Source organism: Biomphalaria glabrata, chromosome 18 (genome assembly GCF_947242115.1).
Source record: "Biomphalaria glabrata chromosome 18, xgBioGlab47.1, whole genome shotgun sequence".
Taxonomy (NCBI): Eukaryota; Metazoa; Mollusca; class Gastropoda; family Planorbidae; genus Biomphalaria; species Biomphalaria glabrata.
The window spans coordinates 3,168,096-3,184,326 of record NC_074728.1 but is presented as its reverse complement, the minus strand read 5'-3'; the positions used below and the strand labels follow the sequence as shown (position 1 = coordinate 3,184,326).

The 16,231-nt window shown below is 36.7% G+C and overlaps 1 protein-coding gene across 2 annotated transcripts in view; it reads left to right on the top strand.

The window, feature by feature from the left end:
* LOC106073270 (uncharacterized) overlaps window positions 1–16,231 on the top strand; it is a 353,065-nt gene that overhangs the window by 128,983 nt on the left and 207,851 nt on the right. The window lies entirely within an intron of this gene.

The following is a 16,231-nucleotide window of genomic DNA, read 5'->3' as shown; positions in this document are numbered from 1 at the left end:
CAGATGAAGGGAGTTCCCGTACCATACATAAAGCTTCATCTTTGATACAGCTTCCTCTATCAGACCCAGATTTAGTACACCAAAAAGCACTTCTTTAGTTTATTTGATTTTAGTTCACTTTGAGATTTCGTTGCGCATTTGATGGGTTATAATAGAGTTGTAGTATTGTTACCATAGTATTGCTATAGTAGGCATATTCTTATAGTTAACACGTAATGACCAATGTAAGAACAGCTCAATACATAAATATTGTAGAAAAATGTACATATTCACTACAACAGAGAAACAGTTGTTTGAAAAATCAAGTTATGGAAATTTCACGAGACAGACAGACAGAGAGAAAATTGTTAGCAGACGTAACGAAATGTTTGTATTTAATGTACTGTCGTCAAAATATTAATTAATAACATTTTGCTTCGAAACGCTTTTAATGAACTCCAATCATTTGTTGGTCTTGCGTTCTTCCAGATTTCTTAGTACCTGGTCTACAGAGTAATAGAACGATGTTTGCTGGTCAGTTGTCACATCCAGTTTGTTGTTGGATTAATGTACATTTTTTGTTTCTCCCATGTTACTAAGACGCAGCTTCTAATATGATCATAGGTGTCTTAGAAGAGATAGAAGCCTCAAAAGTAAAGTAGCAATTATACATACAACACTGAACCATAATCTTTCAAATACAAAAACAAAATCTAATAAAATACTCTGAAAGACACAAAGATAAAGGCACATTCCTTATCCCATATGCTAGGACAAATTTGTACAAATGCTCCTTCTTCCCTAGTGCTATTAGAGCATAGAATGGGTTGCATGAGCCAGCCAGGAAAACAAATGACTTGGCAGAATTTAAAACATTTGTTAACATGCATGACTAGATGCATGACGCAAAGGACGTCATCATCTTCTTTTTTGAAGTAACGTCTGTATTTTATAAGATAAGAAGAAGAAGAGATAAGAGTAACTAGAAAAGAACTACCGGCCAATGATGGTGTCTTGGAAACTAAAACTTTTTTTTTAACTCTTATTTCCTACACACGTTCCAATATCGAACCAATTATACACATGCGTCACTGTACAAGTTTTAAGTCCTCGCCACATCGACTTACTGCATGTCCAGTCATAATGTGTTTATTGTTTCCCCCTAACATGTCCAGTGCTCAGAGCGGCGGAATTAAACTCCCAGCGTTCAATGGTAAATGGTGCAGAAGCCGATTTAAAAAAAAAAAAAAAGATGGCTGGCATTAACGGCCAGACAGATCAGTAAGAGGAGCTTTCCCCTTTGATTTGTCAAGCGAGGTAACTCTCTCTATTTTTTTTTACGCGGGATTAACATTTATTGACTGTGTGCGTCCATTTTAACTCTACACATCTAGAGAAGATCGTATATCTGGCTTTCTACTTAAGGACGAACTTTCTAGAATGCATTCTCTGAGACAGGATTCTACTGTAATCTCACAGAAAGCAAGAAATGTAATTTTCTAAATTACAGACTAAAAGTGGCGATATGAAATGTTTTTTCTGTTGGTTTTTTTTAAAAGTTAAAAGGAAGAACGATTCCCCGCAACTTTGAAAAAGAAAGAATGAATTCTTTAGAGGGTTGTTAGTTGTCTCTCTTACTTGTAGTTCTAATAAGAAACTTGAAACTTCAGACAGAGCTGGGCTGTTTAGAGTTAATGCCCCTGTAGGGACACATCAGAGGTTGGGTGAGTGATGACCTTTGCTTTTTTTATGAACAGGTCAGCCTCTTGTTGAATCTATGCGCGCCTTGGTTTGTTTATGTCATGTTTTTGGTTCGTAATAGAACACGTACGTTATACATATCTATAATGTCCAACAACGGTTCTCAAAACGTATCGACAAGGTCACATTCATTATGAACACGACTACAGAAAACACAACAATTATTATTTTTTTTTTAAAGAAGTGTTTATCAGGTTTTAGATCTATTTGTTAAGATGCAAAGGAAACTATATATATATAGTTTATCAGATTATTTTAAGAGCTTCTTAAGACTCAACTGTAAAGAGAATTTACTCACTATCATTATTAGAGGATATTTAAACTTACATGTATTTATTTTAAATGCGAACATTTATGTACACATTTTTCTTTAAATATAAAGATTTTTTTTTAGATAAATTCGGGGCATTCAATCTCCCTATTTAAAATGATTATGTATTACATCTAGATATCCCCACGTTTAACCAAACAACAAATATGTGCTCATCTTTAATCAAAATACAACACAAATTATTTATAAAGCACCTTAATGGATTTTGTTCCTGGTTACCATCATTAAGAATACAATAATTGCTAGTAATTTAATTGTCTGCCTTAATTTAGATCTTGTATCTTACTGTACAAGTCTTGACTAAGACCGTTTTATCTAACAATATCTGTTTTGAAAGAGACTCAGCTCCTCAAGGTATCTATCTTTAAAGAGGTATTGTAAATTCTACATTGCATGTCATTGACCTACTCCGATTACTTAAAAGCAGCTGGCTTATCTCACTTCTGACACCATTGATTGATCAATTTGCCTTCAAAACCTTGTTTAAAGTTGTCCCCATCCAAACTGACTTTTCGGCTCTAACTTATTTAAAACAAAGTCCCTATTGCCATTGTCTCTAAAGTTTATCGTAATAAGAGTTGTAACCTATATTACTGGTTAACAATTTTTTTTTCTTTTTATGTGCTACGTTCTTATATAATGAACGAGTCCATTGTAACACTTCAGTTATCGCATTGTAGGATAAAGAGTTGTATTCGAGATGACATTTTGTGAATTCGATATAATTGATATTTGTAAGTGCTCTTTAGATAGACGGCTTCCGCGTAGAGCCCCCCATTGTTGCAGTGCCATTCACAACTGAAATTGACGGATCTGTTTCAGCCCTGCTGAGAACACTGGGATCAAAGTACGATGGAAAAAAATTCGTTGAATAATTAATCTGGTATCTTTAGAGCGAGTATTAGCCACAATGCCTCTCTGACTGACCGGCTGAGGAGTCAATTGAAAAGCATTTACAAGCGAGTATTTGAATTTAAAGATATCTGATGCGATTGATTTCTAGTTAATATAGCCAATCAACTTAGACTTTTGTCTGGAGATATGCTAACTATTTTTGAGAAAGATTATATATATAATAATAATAATAATAATAATAATATAATCTTTATTGTCCGTATGGAAATTTGTCTTACAATTTGTGCATTACACCAAACAAAAAACATTACAGCTATAAGAAACCAAAATGTACATTCACACCAGACTCACTCATAATTTACATGTGACAAAGTTTATATCAGATTGTTCTTATTTAATGATTTGATTGCCAGGGGAACAAAAGAGTGTTTGTGTCTGTTTGTCTTTGCTATCGGTGTCTTGTATCTCTTTTGTGATGGTAAAATCACAAAACACTGACACAAATGGTGATTCTTATTTCGATGATCTTGTTAGCTTTTTTTTTATTGATGTTTGTCTCAAACAACTGCCCAAATGGGGTTTGTTTTTTTGCCAATGATTTTACCAGCAGCATTTAGGATATTCTTATATGTGTAGATAAAAATAGATGTAGATATAGATATAGTTGGGTATCAGATTAACTCTTTCTCTCCTAACTGACGATACCAGCGTTGATTCCACCAGAATGTGGTAAATAATTACGGAGAGAAAGAGTTAAGAGAAATATTAATATGTTTTTTTTAAAGGGCGTGTGTGCGTTGTAGGAGGCTAGGCCGCTAAGGAGATAAAGTACCGCTTCCAGATCTTGTGATCTATAGGGCAGATGATGTTACGATCATCTGTTTATTTGGCCAGCGGTTAACGAGCAAGGTTTTATGTGGCCAGCACAACGACCAACCGCCTTTACTATCCCCAACTAAAGTCAGGTACCCATTAGAGTTGGGTGGACTCAGGGGCGCCCTAAAAATACCGGAATTCAAAATCAGTCTTCACCGAGATTCAAATCCAGGAACCCAGGTTCGGAAGCCAAGCGCTTAACCACTCAGCCATCGCCGCCCCCCTCCGCTAAGGATATTAACAATGATTTTAATGTGTTTTAAAACATAATTTCTGTATGTAATATATCACCATGCAGGGGATCATGTAAGAAACTCGTAAAATATATTTATTAAAACCAGCTTGGGAACGTGAATTGTAAGGTGTCTGTTGTAGGTATTTTGGTCATATGACTGACAGTATTTTGGTCATATGACTGACAGTATTTTGGTCATATGACTGACAGTATTTTGGTCATATAATTGACAGTATTTTGGTCATATAACTGACAGTATTTTGGTCATATAATTGACAGTATTTTGGTCATATAATTGACAGTATTTTGGTCATATAATTGACAGTATTTTGGTCATATAATTGACAGTATTTTGGTCATATAACTGACAGTATTTTGGTCATATAACTGACAGTATTTTGGTCATATAATTGACAGTATTTTGGTCATATAATTGACAGTATTTTGGTCATATAATTGACAGTATTTTGATCAAATAATTGACAGTATTTTGGTCATATAATTGACAGTATTTTGGTCATATAATTGACAGTATTTTGGTCATATAACTGACAGTATTTTGGTCATATAATTGACAGTATTTTGGTCATATAATTGACAGTATTTTGGTCATATTCCTGACGTATTTTCATTCACCAATAAGCAGAGGCGTCGCTACAGCAGTAAGCTACTAGTTTCACGCCTGTCCCTTATCTAGTTCATGTCAATGCTTTGAAATTCAATTCTTTAAGAATCAGTTTTTCAAACAAATATACTTTATTTTGTAAACTTAATTCTCTGGTGCTTTTACAATAGTGACGCTGAGATGGTCAATTGTAGTCAAACTGAATTTCCATTTGATTGGAAAAAAACAACAATTATCTTATCACCATTTTCACGCTCCCAACTGATCCCACTGATCTCGTAAACTGCAAAATATATCTAACTTGACCTTCACTTTCACCCATCCCTTGGTCTGTTGGACCGTTGGGGCACCACACAAGATCTGTCAACCTTCTTTTTCCATTCTTCTCTTTCTGATATTCTTTCTGAAAATATTGAAACCTGCCTCTTTACCTGCTTGGGTGGACCACTTCGGGGGCCGATTTTAACTTTGTGTTTCCACACAGTCTTTGTAACCTTGTTGTGCTTGCTGTTGTGTTTATTTGTCATCTTCAGATGTGCCTATCAGAACGTACGTAAATAATATTCATTTAACCAAAACTCGAATGTCGTTGATGAGAGGTTACTATTTAACCACCTATTACGTCAAAGAATTTATAGTATGCACAATTATCAAATGGTCATCATATTTAGGCTTCTAATAGTACTTTAACTTACTTTGAAATAAAATGATCTAAGAGACTCTTGACTTTGCAAAGGGTTGTTGCCCTTTAAGATCCTGTTTTATACATTTCAATTATTTTTTCTTAAACCTTAACACATCTTTTTTTTTTCAAAATCTATCTTTTTTTTTTCCCTTATGAAATTTCTTCCAATGTCTGTAGCCTAAAGAGTGAGCAATAACCCAGCCCAAAGGTACACTTTAATCTTTTATTTCATGACGTTTTTATCTCCCTTTTTCAAATTGCTTCCCCTTGCCACTCCCCCCCCCCCATCCCCACGTGCCCATGTATATTCAGGGACAACAGTTCATCTATAGCAATGCAGTGACACCTCCTCCCCCAACCCTACTCTCTCTCTCTCTCTTTCTCTTTTATCTCTGCCTCGATGATTTCACAGAGTTTTAAAACTTATCTTCAACTTAGATTGATCGTGGGTAATCCATTTTATAGATAGATATGGGTTTTTCTTTTAATGTATTTTTTCTTTATATGAATGTCAGTGCCTGTGTTTGTTTTTTTTGCTGTTGTATTTTTTCTTTATAAGGGTTTACCTCCTTTTGTTTTTTCTCCCCTTCCTCTTCACTTATCTCAACATTTGTGACTTATTATCCGCTCTGCTTGTCTTGCATAAAATACAATTTGTTATTATTTGTAAGTCTATACAGGAAGCCGTGACGAAGGAGCTTTGATTTTTATCTGTGAGAAACATGTAGCTAGGGGGAGAAAAAAAGCCGATTTAATTTGAGATATGGATTGTGTTGACAGATCTCTTTAGCGAAACTCGACCCTGGCAGCGCCAGAGAATGACTACTCGTTCATTTCTAACATAATAATAATAATAATAACATAATTTAAGAAAAACTGAGATAGAAAAACAAAGAAAATATGGGAACCTAGGCTTGGAGATTAAGCGTCTATGGAAATTGTCCAAAATAACAATATACCCCATTGTTATATCAACCGAGGGGATAATAACAACTGACCTCACAGACACCTTCAAGGCCCTTAAGATTCCTAGGAACATCTTCGTTGCCTGTCAGAGGGCGGTACTGCTGCAGACCTGCCACATCACCAGAAAATTCCTCAGTGGAAACTGTTAAAGGGACTACGATGAATTTTGTTTCTCTTTAGCGAAACTCGACCCTGGCAGCGCCAGAGAATGACTACTTGTTCATTTCTAACATAATAATAATAATAATAATAATAATTCTCGAGTTCGAGGTTCTCGAGTCTACTGAACATCTGCTGTACTGGGATAGGCCTATTCTGACCGACAAAATGGTAGATTTCAATCGCCCGGATCTTCTGTTCGTTGATAAAAAAGAAAAAAACCGCTACCATTATCGACATCGCCGTACCACTGTCTCATAATTTAAGAAAAACTGAGGTAGAAAAACAAAGAAAATATGGGAACCTAGGCTTGGAGATTAAGCGTCTATGGAAATTGTCCAAAATAACAAAATACCCCATTGTTATATTTCAACCGAGGATATTATAACAACTGACCTCACAGACACCTTCAAGGCCTAAGAAGATCCTCGTTGCCTGTCAGAGGGCGGTACGGCTGCAGTCCTGCCACATCACCAGGAAATTCCTCAGTGGAAACTGTTAAAGGGACTACGATGAATTTTGTTTCTCTTTAACGAAACTCGACCCTGGCAGCACCAGAGAATGAACACTTGTTCATTTCTAAGATAATAATAATAATGTTTGTCTTTGAGTCCGAAGATTAGTGAGGAATACCGAAGATTAGTGAGGAATACAGTATTTCCCGTGACTGAGCAGCCCCAGCTCTGACCTACAGGTAGTTCGCAAGTAGTTGATTTATTTAGATTTTCTTTTCGCCGCCTGCGTCTGTTCTCGGCAAACTTTAATAAATACATAGAATTTAAACAAGTTGACACTGGTGTATATTTATGTGTGCTATGCGATTTAAAAAAAAATATTTGAGAGGGATATGTAGGTATACGAAACTAAGGTTGGAAGTTATTGGAAATGTAACATTTTGTTTACATCAGAGTTAAGACAATTTAAATGTGAATTTAACAAGCAGCTGTCATTTAGATGATGACCTTCACCTATCCCTAACTCTGTTGAACCGTTGGAGCACCACACAAGATCTGTGTGACCGTCTTTCTCCATTCCTCTCTTGTCTTTTGCCTTGGATAGAATCTTGGATAGAATCTTGGATAGAGTTTTGGATAGAATCTTGGATAGAATCTTGGATAGAGTTTTGGATAGAATCTTGGATAGAATCTTGGATAGAATCTTGGATAGAGTTTTGGATAGAATCTTGGATAGAATCTTGGATAGAATCTTGGATAGAATCTTAAATAGAATCTTGGATAGAATCTTGGATAGAGTTTTGGATAGAATCTTGGATAGAGTTTTGGATAGAATCTTGGATAGAATCTTGGATAGAGTTTTGGATAGAATCTTGGATAGAATCTTGGATAGAACCTTGGATAAAATCTTGGATAGAATCTTGGATAGAATCGTGGATAGAGTTTTGGATAGAATCTTGGATAGAATCTCTTTCAAGGACAGGCCTCTCCATTCTTTTGTCTTCCCATCGCTTTCTCTGTCTGCCACTTCTTCTTTTCCCTGGTACTGTTCCCTGCAGGAAAGTATTTGCAAGCCCAGACGCCCTTGTGATATGACTATAGAGGTTAGGTTGGCTTTGTTTTTTTTTTTTTTTACAGTGAGCAGGTCATCGTGGGGGTCAAATAGCTGTATTCATCCTGTTTCCAATTTCTTCGTTTGTAATGAGGTATTTGTAAGTCTTTGCCTATAAGATGATTCAAACTACATAGGTCACTGAGTGATGAGTCTTCAAATAAAAAAACAACAACAACAAGATCATGCGGTCTCGGTCTCCAGACTCGAAGGCTTTGTCCTATTGTGATCGTTGAAAGTACAATGTCAACAGCATCTTGTCATCTAAAGAACACAAACTCTTTCTTACACAAAAAAAGGCTGAATCTTATTTTGATCTTGGAAGACTCCTCACGGACGTAACACAAAACTCGCAAAGATTTTTATTAAATAGGAGGCATTTAGTTTAGAGGGAGAAGATAAAACCACAGCCTGGCCTAAAATATCATGTTTAAAAAAAATTTCTAATTAGCTCCCTTCCTTGCCAGAGGACACGTTTCAAGAGATTATTACTTCCCCTTATTCTCACTTATTTTTTTTGTTAGCTCCCCTTGAGGCCTGTGTCACAAAAATATCTAGACAGTTTGTTAGAAAGTATTAAGATTAATATTTGTATTAAGAATTGACATTTACAACTTGTTAATATATATATATATATATTTATATATTGGAATTACTATATCATTAAATCAGCGTGGTCAAAGAGCTAAGTGCGCTTGAACTTGGCTTTGCTTGGCTACCTATGAAAGGGCTCAAGGTTCGACACCCGACTCGAGCAGAGTTGTGTTCACTGAGCGCTTAAAGGCAGCACCGAAAAACCGTCTACCAGATACCCCCCTCCATGAGATTGGACCATAGCGGTCTGAGCATGCTATAAGCATGAAAGAAGCGCTATATAAAAGATAATATTAATTATAATTTATATTCTGCAATTATAATAATTCTTTTTGAAAGAGTGTTCATAGCAGAACATAATTTTTCTCAGAAAGCTTGTAACTAAAATATAGTGCAAGAGGTGCGATCTCAAGAAGAATCTCTTTTCTTTATGCGGCTAATACAAGCTCAGGAAGAGAGGTTCCTTGGAGCAAAATGTACTATTTAATACAGACGCTGGATATCAATGACGAAGATTCGATCTCTAGACTAGATAGAAGGTATTCTTCACAAACACCACAACGTCTAAATCCCTAGAAAAACCCAGCTGGCAAGAGAAGCGCAGGTATAGTGGCAATTAAAAACCTAGCTACTTCGTTTTATATATCAGTTTTAATAAATGATAGAGTGTCATAGCGCTTGGCTTCCGAAATATGGTGAAGACTGGTATTTTTAATTTCTTGATCTTCAGTCCACCCAGCTCTAATGGGTACCTGACATTAGTTTGGGAAAAGTAAAGGCGGTTGGTCGTTGTGCTGGCTACATGACACCTTCGCTCGCTAACCGTGGGCTACAGATGCAGATGAGTTTTACATCATCTGGTCCCTGCAAGGTCTGATAGGGGAATATTACTTTTATTCGTCGCTTTTAATGAATATTAGAGGCGCCGTGGTAAAGTACTTAGCTTCCGAACCAGGGGATCCGAATTCGAATCCTGTGGAAGACTGGGATTTTTAAAGTCAGAATCCTACGGGCACCTCTGAGTCCACTCAGATTTAATGGGTACCTAATATTAGATGGCAAGGTCTACAAGGGAAACTTTACTTTTAACTTAAATAAGTATTAACTTACACTTAAAGAAAGAAAACAATACAATCAGTAGCTCAGTATAAATAAATGTAGTACAGTGGCGTAGCTTTGGGGGGGGGGGGAAGGTGGAGAATTTGAAAATCCCCCGAACCCCCACTTGGAGGGGGCCTAAACTCAAGGGCCTCCAAAGAGGTCAAGCCACTGGGGATCAATATAATGTCAAATTACTAGCTGCTCCCCTGATATAGTATATTTTGTTTTAACCTCAATGCTTTGTCAAGACAATCTTGATTTTAAAAGATACTCCTTATTTAATTTCTAACAGTATTCTCTCTTCATCCACCGCTCTTACAACCTTGTCTGGAAATATTTAATTTGTATTGAACTCAACGAAGTAGTGTCCCCTACTCGGTAATAGAGCCTCGACTCAAAACTCAGAATTGAACTTTTATGTTGTGGAGGTCACTCACGTAGAAGGCATCTGGTGACACGTGAGAGTGAGCTGGTCTGAGCCTTGGGAGGGTAGCTCAGGGTGTGTGGGTGAGTGCTTCGAGAAAAAGGGGAAGGTCGTTTTGCGTGAGTAAAATTTCTGGCTCGGTCATCTCACACAGAAGCTGAAATATAGGTGATGGGGGGGGGGTGGCCTCGGGGGGGGGGGTGGAGGGAGGGAGCTAAGGGGAAAAAAGAGGTCAGCCTCGTTATGAACTTCAAGAGGATAAACGTGATTAGGATTAGCGCTTTTATTTTCTTTCCATTCGGAAAATTGTTAGAGAATTAGTGGATCAACGTGTGTGTGTGTGTGGGCGCGTCAGATATTGAGAGAGAGAAGGTGAAGAGAGAGAGAGAGAGAGAACAGGATACGACAAAAAGAGAGCAATTGTAAGTCATCCAGATAGAAAGAGTTTACAGAAAGGGATTGATATTTACTTGAAAGAATTAATAGTGCGCCCAAAGATGGCCTCACATTTCTAATCCGGGCTGATAAATACATACAATGACATACACATTGACCTACACTAACTGGCATACACACACTGGCATACACACACTGGCATACACACACTGGTATACACACACATTGACATACACACACTGGCATACACACACTGGCATACAAACTGATATACACACACGGACATACCCACACTGATATAAACACACTGGTCTAAATATACTGACATACACACATTGACATATACACACTCACATACACACAACGACATACATACATACATACACATACATACATACACACACTCACATACCCACATTGACATACATACACTGACACACATACACATTGATATACACACACTGATACACACAATGACACATACACTGAAACACTAACACACACTAACACACACACACACACTGAATCACACTGATATACACACACACACTGACACATACACTGACACACATACACACACTGACATACACACACTCACGCACACTAATACACACACTAACACACACACACTGTCACACACTGACTCACACTGATATACACATACTGACATACACACACTTACATACACACACACACAGATGTTATAAATGTTTTTTTTTTAACATCAAGTGCTTCTACAATTTATTATAGAATTTCAAATTGATGTATCCCAATATCAATGTCTATTAATGTTTTTGCTTTTCTTTTTTTTTTTTTTTCTTTTTTTTTAGACCTCGCTAGTAGTAAACCTCCTAATATGGCACTGCTAATGAATATGGTAGGCTTTGGTATGACAGAAAAGTAAAAAGGAATGTCTTTATATATATATGACAATTATGTAACATAATTAGGAGAAGCCTGCTTTCATTTCATATATATATATATATATATATATGGTTCATTTTCGTTATTTTAGCACATCTACAATGTTCAAAGGGTATATTTTGTTTAAAATTACAATTAAACAAATAAAGTATTGTAAAAAAAAGTAAAGTTCCCCTTTCAGACCTTGTGGTCTATAAAAATATACAGATAAATTATTTAAAATAAAAAAAAAATGTTTAAAAAATATAGATCTAGCTTAAAAAAAAACAACAACTTAAAATAAAAAAAGTTACTTTTTTTTTTTTAAATTTAAAACGGTCTGTCTTTGTTTCCGCTTATTAATTATGGATAGATTTCTTTAACAGCACTTTTCAAAGGCCATCATTTGGAATCTGAACTATTGTTCCTACATCATTGCTTAGGAGTCAAACTCTCATAATTAATATTTCACACACACACACACTCACACACATATACACGGACAAACAGAGCTTTAAACAAAATTGCCCCTAGGGATGAATAGGCTTAGGATAAAAATTAGGCCACTTATGAAAGACGCCTCTGGGAGTCTGTCCCAGAAAGAGATTCGGCGAGTTTATTGAGAAAGTATTAAAACACACATTTTTTTTGATTCTCTAGGCCCGCCACTTGTTGGCATTCTGATAGTAGTGATAGACTTCAAACCAGCTTTGTAGTTGAGTGTGTCGTCGGGAGTGTGTTGTTGTGTGTGTTTTTATGTGCGTTCGGGAGTCTGTTTGTGTGTCTTCAGGAGTGTGTTGATGTGTGGGTATGTTTTAGGATAAGGTTTATGGCTCCTGTTAGGACCACGAGTTGTGTGGAGTTTCGTAACAGCTATACATACAGACACGCATGCACGCACGCACAGACAAAATGAGACAGACAAGACCAAATGTTCCTTTAGTGTTTTATCTATGTTCGTCAGTTTTGTTAGAGAATTAGTGGATCAACGTGTGTGTGTGTGTGGGCGCGTCAGATATTGAGAGAGAGAGAAGGTGAAGAGAGAGAGAGAACAGGATACGACAAAAAGAGAGCAATTGTAAGTCATCCAGATAGAAAGAGTTTACAGAAAGGGATTGAGATTTACTTGAAAGAATTAATAGTGCGTCCAAAGATGGCCTCACATTTCTAATCCGTGCTGGTAAATGCATACAATGACATACACATTGACATACACTAACTGGCATACACACACTAGCATAAACACATTGACATACACATTGACATACACTAACTGGCAAACACACACACTGGCATACACACACTAGCATAAACACATTGACATACACACACATGGACATACACACACTGGCATACACACACTGGCATACACACACTGGCATACACACATTGGCATACACACACTGGCATACACACACATGGACATACACACACTGGCATACACACACTGGCATACACACACTGGCATACACACATTGGCATACACACACTGGCATACACACACATTGACATACACACACTGGCATACACACACACATTGACATACACACACTGGCACACACACACTGGCATACACACACATTGACATACACACACATTGACATACACACACTGGCATAAAACAAACTATCTGGTGTCCTCACAGAACGAATACTCCTTGTAGTCCGAAAAACAAAAAAAAATTTACAGTGTTTTAATATATATACAAAGAAATCAAATCGATTCTCTTGGGGATTCTTAAGAAATGGAGTCTTTGGTATATCCGGTGTAGAAAGATGAGAACTTTGATATTTTTAAAAAAGAAATTGCGTGTATGTGCGTGTGTGCGCGCACTTTTAGCACTAATCTATCACACTTGTTGGACGAAGCAATGTTTTCTCAAATTTTAGTTGGTAGTAGAGATTTTTCACTTTATCGTCCTTGACATTGTTTTGTTTGGTAACAAAAAAATTAAAATGAAGAAACAATCTTCAATTAAAAAAAAAAAAGAAAATTAATTAAGTTTTCTTCTGGTTTCATTTCTTGACACCACATTTCTCCAAATCACTTCTTCTTTGTGTCTCTTACTGTATTGTATTGTTTTTTTTTTTTTGTATTACTTAAAAAAAAAGATGAATAGCGTTGTTAAAGGTTAATGATTAAATTACTGTGACCTACTTAATTATAACACCGATGGGGGACGTCATTGCTGACCGCAGTCCATGTGACATTTTCCATTTTCCTAATTTGGAAAATCATTATCTCAACGAACATCACTTATGGACTTTAGAATAGACATGATGGTAACACAAAGTAAGTTTTATTATTTTTAGTTGGCAAATGGGATATTTTAATATGCCATCCTTGACATTGCTATTTTCTCTTCTTATTTTAAAATCTCCTTTTTTTAAATTTCTTACCCTTTTTTTCTGTACCATTATAACGCTACCACATTTCTTCAGATTGTTTTTTTTTTCTTTTTTTTTTTTCGTACTCACTGTATTTTATCGTAAACAAAGAGCAGAATATTATGACTAATTCTTATGTTGAAAAAGCCCCGTTAAAGAGGTCATTGGGTCAATCATTTTAATTTTTGTTGTTGTAATATTTAATGTATATAAATTTATGTCAGCGAAAAACAAACCGCTAAAATCACGGCAAAGCACATTAAACAGTCGGATCTTTCTAGACGAAATGTTTCAACGCTATTAAATATTGACCAGAGGTCATTAGACAGCTTGGACAATGCTAGACGCGTGAGAATTTAACGGAGGTGGTAAGGTTAATATGAGGCCGGGGATTATAACATCAGCATCAAGACCAATATATTTGTTGTAGCTACACAGACATTGAGCCAGCTCTCAGAGGTTGTAGTGGAATTTAGCGTTCTACTCACTGTTTCTTTGGTTTTGTTTATAATCATTTGGCTTGAAGTGAATGACTATCTGGCAATAAAATGTTGGCTTAGTAGGCCTGAATATTTGTTCTCTGGCATAACAACTCATTAAGGGACTGCAGGCACGACATGGCCTAAATTGTGCGGTTGAGCCTAAAATCAAAATCAAATCAAATCAAATCATAACAACTCAACCGCTTCCAATATTCACTAAAGAGACTGGGCCATCGCGCGCTGAGCATGCGCAGTAGCACGAAGGGAAGAGCGCGACTAGCATGCTATCTTATCTTATAAGTATGGAGACCAGAAAGAGAACTTAAAACTTAATGAAAAGCAATGATGACCTTGCCTAAATTGTGCTGATGTGCCAAAAAACCCAAACACTGAAAAGCAATGATCAATAAAACAAATCTGGTAAATTCTTCAAAATATTTGAAACTTGTTTAGCCTATCTTTCAGTTTTGAAAGCTCTTCTGAAATAACGAATTGACAAGGATTATTGTTGGGGGAAAAAAGAATTTCTTTCTTTTTCTGTTCTACCTTTGATTTATAGATTGTTAGTACCTAAAAATGTCGACAATGTCAATGATGTAAACTTTAATCCGATATAAATAATCAAATAATCATAGATTCAATTAGTGTTTTGAATGAACATATATTCTACTACGTGATAATTGAGCTTCTCTACGCCTACATTTTTGGCCCTTGAGTTCTAGTATCCCTGTTACTCATGTTTCTATACACTAAACGAGACCGTAAGCTATAAACTGTTTGATGTTTTGAGCCTTTTTTTTCCTCCTTCTATGTAACGGCCAGTATTACACTGCTAGCCAATCTTTACACTTTGGGCTCTCACTCGATATATAATTTGAAACTATTCTTCGACCTCTTTTAATTCTAGATCTAGATCTTGCGAATCTTAGACGCTGACTGCAGAACTAGAGAGCGGGAATTGAGATGCTACAGAAAGATCCTAGGTATCACATACAAAGACCGCATCACTAACGAAGAGATTACAGACAGGATTAGTACAGCGATTGGAACCCACGATGACCTGCTAACTACTCGCAAAGACCTTCCTTCAGGGAACAGTACCAGGAAAAAGAAGAAAGCGATGGGAAGACAACATGCATGAATGGACGAACCTTCCATTGAAAGAGACTGTATCCAAGACAAAAGACTGAGAGGAATTGAGAAAGATGGTCAGCGGATCTTGTGTGGTGCCCCAACGATCCAACAGTCTAACCTCTAAGGGATAGGTGTAGGGGAAGGTGAATATCTGATAGCAATCCTTTTTACATGTTAAGAAGTGATAGGTAAATGAATGAATGAGTCCATCAGCAATGGACACGGCCTTTCCAACAAACCTCTCAGTGTGGATGTCCACCGGTCTCTTTAAGAACAGCGTGTGGCTAGTGTTTGCCTGAGCCGTTTCAATACCCGCAATTGCAATGGATTTGGGAACCCGATGGGTGACTTTGTTTTTCTTCTCAATAGACCTAATCGTCTACTTTAACGACCTTTAACGACCTTTTCCTCCCGCGCATCACTTTGAGGCTGAGAAATATTGTCAGAGTAAACAATTCTTACATACCGACACAGTCCTGTATTGACTTCGCCGCTACCATATTATTATTATCTAGACATCGGCTTCCACACACTGCAACATAAGAAAGTCTTCCTCTACAGCGGAGCCGATTCCCGAAATAAAGCCCTACTCGCAATATTAACCGCACTAAACAACGACTTCGAGTAAACGGGGGCGATCCTTGTTTATCTAACGTAGAACATGCCATCACACTGTCGCGTTTGTCTTCACACGTGTTCAAGTCTGCTTCACACCATTGTGTTTCTTCTCCGTTGTGAATGGTGCGTACCTAGTTCATGACGAAATTAGTGC